Source organism: Melospiza georgiana, chromosome 30 (genome assembly GCF_028018845.1).
Source record: "Melospiza georgiana isolate bMelGeo1 chromosome 30, bMelGeo1.pri, whole genome shotgun sequence".
Classification (NCBI taxonomy): Eukaryota; Metazoa; Chordata; class Aves; order Passeriformes; family Passerellidae; genus Melospiza; species Melospiza georgiana.
In genome coordinates this window covers 4819388-4824890 of record NC_080459.1, presented here as the reverse complement: position 1 = coordinate 4824890, position 5503 = coordinate 4819388, and positions in this window count along the sequence as shown.

The following is a 5503-nucleotide window of genomic DNA, read 5'->3' as shown; positions in this document are numbered from 1 at the left end:
GGCGGGGGCGCTGTTTCGCCAGTTCAGCGTGTCAGCAGGCAGACCACGGGGCACGGGTTGCCCGTCGGCTCGGCTGGGAGTGCTCTGGATACGAAAGGAGGAGAAATAAAATGTGCCAATGGTTATGGTCTGTTTGTTTTTTCCGGATGAGTTTCTCGTTCCAAGCGACTAGAGCGGCCATGAAGTAGGTATTAATCTGGAAAGCGGGGTGGGGTTCATTGCGCGGGACGGGGCCGATCGAGCCGTCTGGCTCCGGGGTGATATGAGGCTGTGAGCGTTGCCCGGCTCCGGGCTCGATGGGGAGGGTGAGGCACCAGGTCTACCCCGGGGCTGGCGGGACACCAGGTCTACCCCGGGCCCCGGGACACCAGGTCTACCCCGGGGCCTTGGACACCAGGTCTACCCCGGGCCCCGGGACACCAGGTCTACCCCGGGGCCTTGGACACCAGGTCTACCCCGGGCCCCGGGACACCAGGTCTACCCCGCCGCCCGGGACACCAGGTCTACCCCGGGGCCCGGGACAACAGGTCTACCCCGCCGCCCGGGACACCAGGTCTACCCCGGGGCCTTGGACACAAGGTCTACCCCGGGGCCGGCGGGACACCAGGTCTACCCCGGAGCCCGGGACACCAGGTCTACCCCGCCGCCCGGGACACCAGGTCTACCCCGGGCCGCGGGACACCAGGTCTACCCCGGTTATTAGGACACCAGGTCTACCCCGGGGCCCGGGACACCAGGTCTTCCCCGGATGCGGCGGGACACCAGGTCTACCCCGCCGCCCGGGACACCAGGTCTACCCCGGGGCCGGCGGGACACCAGGTCTACCCCGTGGCCGGGGACACCAGGTCTACCCCGCGGCCGGCGGGACACCAGGTCTACCCCGGATCCAGCGGGACACCAGGTCTACCCCGGATGCGGCGGGACACCAGGTCTACCCCGTGGCCGGGGACACCAGGTCTACCCCGGAGCCCGGGACACCAGGTCTACCCCGGATCCGGCGGGACACCAGGTCTACCCCGTGGCCGGGGACACCAGGTCTACCCCGGAGCCCGGGACACCAGGTCTACCCCGGGGCCGGCGGGACACCAGGTCTACCCCGTGGTCGGGGACACCAGGTCTACCCCGCCGCCCGGGACACCAGGTCTACCCCGGATCCGGCGGGACACCAGGTCTACCCCGTGGCCGGGGACACCAGGTCTACCCCGGGGCCGGCGGGACACCAGGTCTACCCCGGGTCCCGCGGGACACCAGGTCTACCCCGTGGCCGGGGACACCAGGTCTACCCCGGGGCCGGCGGGACACCAGGTCTACCCCGGAGCCCGGGACACCAGGTCTACCCCGGATCCGGCGGGACACCAGGTCTACCCCGGAGCCCGGGACACCAGGTCTACCCCGGGGCCGGCGGGACACCAGGTCTACCCCGTGGCCGGGGACACCAGGTCTACCCCGGGGCCGGCGGGACACCAGGTCTACCCCGGATCCCGCGGGACACCAGGTCTACCCCGTGGCCGGGGACACCAGGTCTACCCCGGGGCCGGCGGGACACCAGGTCTACCCCGGAGCCCGGGACACCAGGTCTACCCCGGATCCGGCGGGACACCAGGTCTACCCCGTGGCCGGGGACACCAGGTCTACCCCGGGGCCGGCGGGACACCAGGTCTACCCCGGATCCGGCGGGACACCAGGTCTACCCCGTGGCCGGGGACACCAGGTCTACCCCGGGGCCGGCGGGACACCAGGTCTACCCCGGATCCCGCGGGACACCAGGTCTACCCCGTGGCCGGGGACACCAGGTCTACCCCGGGGCCGGCGGGACACCAGGTCTACCCCGGAGCCCGGGACATCAGGTCTACCCCGGAACCGGCGGGACAGCAGGTCTACCCCGTGGCCGGGGACACCAGGTCTACCCCGGGGCCGGCGGGACACCAGGTCTACCCCGGATCCGGCGGGACACCAGGTCTACCCCGTGGCCGGGGACACCAGGTCTACCCCGGGGCCGGCGGGACACCAGGTCTACCCCGGATCCCGCGGGACACCAGGTCTACCCCGTGGCCGGGGACACCAGGTCTACCCCGGGGCCGGCGGGACACCAGGTCTACCCGGGAGCCCGGGACACCAGGTCTACCCCGGATCCGGCGGGACACCAGGTCTACCCCGTGGCCGGGGACACCAGGTCTACCCCGGGGCCGGCGGGACACCAGGTCTACCCCGGATCCCGCGGGACACCAGGTCTACCCCGTGGCCGGGGACACCAGGTCTACCCCGGGGCCGGCGGGACACCAGGTCTACCCCGGAGCCCGGGACACCAGGTCTACCCCGTGGCCGGGGACACCAGGTCTACCCCGTGGCCGGGGACACCAGGTCTACCCCGGGGCCGGCGGGACACCAGGTCTACCCCGTGGTCGGGGACACCAGGTCTACCCCGCCGCCCGGGACACCAGGTCTACCCCGGATCCGGCGGGACACCAGGTCTACCCCGTGGCCGGGGACACCAGGTCTACCCCGGGGCCGGCGGGACACCAGGTCTACCCCGGATCCCGCGGGACACCAGGTCTACCCCGTGGCCGGGGACACCAGGTCTACCCCGGGGCCGGCGGGACACCAGGTCTACCCCGGAGCCCGGGACACCAGGTCTACCCCGGATCCGGCGGGACACCAGGTCTACCCCGTGGCCGGGGGCACCAGGTCTACCCCGGGGCCGGCGGGACACCAGGTCTACCCCGGATCCCGCGGGACACCAGGTCTACCCCGTGGCCGGGGACACCAGGTCTACCCCGGGGCCGGCGGGACACCAGGTCTACCCCGGAGCCCGGGACACCAGGTCTACCCCGGGGCCGGCGGGACACCAGGTCTACCCCGTGGCCGGGGACACCAGGTCTACCCCGGGGCCGGCGGGACACCAGGTCTACCCCGGATCCCGCGGGACACCAGGTCTACCCCGTGGCCGGGGACACCAGGTCTACCCCGGGGCCGGCGGGACACCAGGTCTACCCCGGAGCCCGGGACACCAGGTCTACCCCGGATCCGGCGGGACACCAGGTCTACCCCGTGGCCGGGGACACCAGGTCTACCCCGGGGCCGGCGGGACACCAGGTCTACCCCGGATCCGGCGGGACACCAGGTCTACCCCGTGGCCGGGGACACCAGGTCTACCCCGGGGCCGGCGGGACACCAGGTCTACCCCGGATCCCGCGGGACACCAGGTCTACCCCGTGGCCGGGGACACCAGGTCTACCCCGGGGCCGGCGGGACACCAGGTCTACCCCGGAGCCCGGGACATCAGGTCTACCCCGGAACCGGCGGGACAGCAGGTCTACCCCGTGGCCGGGGACACCAGGTCTACCCCGGGGCCGGCGGGACACCAGGTCTACCCCGGATCCGGCGGGACACCAGGTCTACCCCGTGGCCGGGGACACCAGGTCTACCCCGGGGCCGGCGGGACACCAGGTCTACCCCGGATCCCGCGGGACACCAGGTCTACCCCGTGGCCGGGGACACCAGGTCTACCCCGGGGCCGGCGGGACACCAGGTCTACCCGGGAGCCCGGGACACCAGGTCTACCCCGGATCCGGCGGGACACCAGGTCTACCCCGTGGCCGGGGACACCAGGTCTACCCCGGGGCCGGCGGGACACCAGGTCTACCCCGGATCCCGCGGGACACCAGGTCTACCCCGTGGCCGGGGACACCAGGTCTACCCCGGGGCCGGCGGGACACCAGGTCTACCCCGGAGCCCGGGACACCAGGTCTACCCCGGGGCCGGCGGGACACCAGGTCTACCCCGTGGCCGGGGACACCAGGTCTACCCCGGGGCCGGCGGGACACCAGGTCTACCCCGGATCCGGCGGGACACCAGGTCTACCCCGTGGCCGGGGACACCAGGTCTACCCCGGGGCCGGCGGGACACCAGGTCTACCCCGGAGCCCGGGACACCAGGTCTACCCCGTGGCCGGGGACACCAGGTCTACCCCGGGGCCGGCGGGACACCAGGTCTACCCCGGAGCCCGGGACACCAGGTCTACCCCGTGGCCGGGGACACCAGGTCTACCCCGAGGCCGGCGGGACACCAGGTCTACCCCGGATCCGGCGGGACTTAGTCGTATTTCGGCCGGTGCTGGGTAGACCTGTTGTCCCGGCCGGCTGCGGAAGTTCTCCAAGGGGTCGCTGTTGCCGGCCGCCTCCGGCTGCCTCATCGTAAGAGGCGGCCTGCGGTGGCGCCTTTTCCCGGTCGAGCTCCATCAGTCCCCTTGGAGGCTTGGGCGCCTTCGGACTCATCTGTCCGTATTATGGGAGCGAGGTGACGGGCCGCATCCCCACAGGTTGGCTTCATGCCGTGCCTGTGTTTAAGGCGGAAGGGAGCGACCGCGGTGGTGCGGTCGGCAGGGCAGAGGAGGTGCCGCCTAGCCGGGACGAGTCTGCCTGTGGCTTTGTCCCGGCTCCCGTCTTTCCCGGAAAAGCTTGGCACAGCGAGGCCGAGAGAGAGAAGGGCTGCCGGAGGACCGGGGCGATCTGCCCGCGAGGCCGAGAGAGAGAAGGGCTGCCGGAGGACCGGGGCGATCTGCCCGCGAGGCCGAGAGAGAGAAGGGCTGCCGGAGAAACCGGGGCGATCTGCCCGCGAGGCCGAGAGAGAGAAGGGCTGCCGGAGAACCGGGGCGATCTGCCCGCGAGGCCGAGAGAGAGAAGGGCTGCCGGAGAACCGGGGCGATCTGCCCGCGAGGCCGAGAGAGAGAAGGGCTGCCGGAGGACCGGGGGCGATCTGCCCGCGAGGCCGAGAGAGAGAAGGGCTGCCGGAGGACCGGGGGCGATCTGCCCGCGAGGCCGAGAGAGAGAAGGGCTGCCGGAGGACCGGGGCGATCTGCCCGCGAGGCCGAGAGAGAGAAGGGCTGCCGGAGGACCGGGGGCGATCTGCCCGCGAGGCCGAGAGAGAGAAGGGCTGCCGGAGGACCGGGGGCGATCTGCCCGCGAGGCCGAGAGAGAAGGGCTGCCGAAAGACGATCCGAGAGGGAAACCGCTTGGCGTTCGAGGCGAGGCGGAGAGAGAAGCTGCGAGCTTTCCCGCGCCGGCCCGGCTTCTGCCGGCCGATTCGCAAGGGGGGGCGGCCCCCCTGGGCAGCGGTGGCGGGCGAGGCGGCGGCGCCTCGTCCCTTTCGTGCCTGGCCTTAAGCCGGGGCCCACTCGGCGGGCACTTTTTTGGGCTGTCGGTCCGCCTCGGCGGCGGTCGGCCCGCCCGGTAAAGCTGCGGAGCCCGGGGTCGGGGCGCCCCGTCCCCGGCCCGCGTTGTTGAAACCATCCCCCTTCCTCGGCCTTAAGCCGTGGACCCGCGTTGGCGGGCAGAGTTTTTTGGAGTTGACGGACCCGGCACCCGACGGAGGGAGCCCCCCGGACTTGTCCCGGGCGAGGCGGCGGCGCCTCGCCCACCTCGGTCGTGGCCGCACGGACCGAGCCGCTTATGCCGGGCGGGCTGGGTTGCCACGCGGGCCCGGCTTTTTTTTTTCCGCGGTTTAG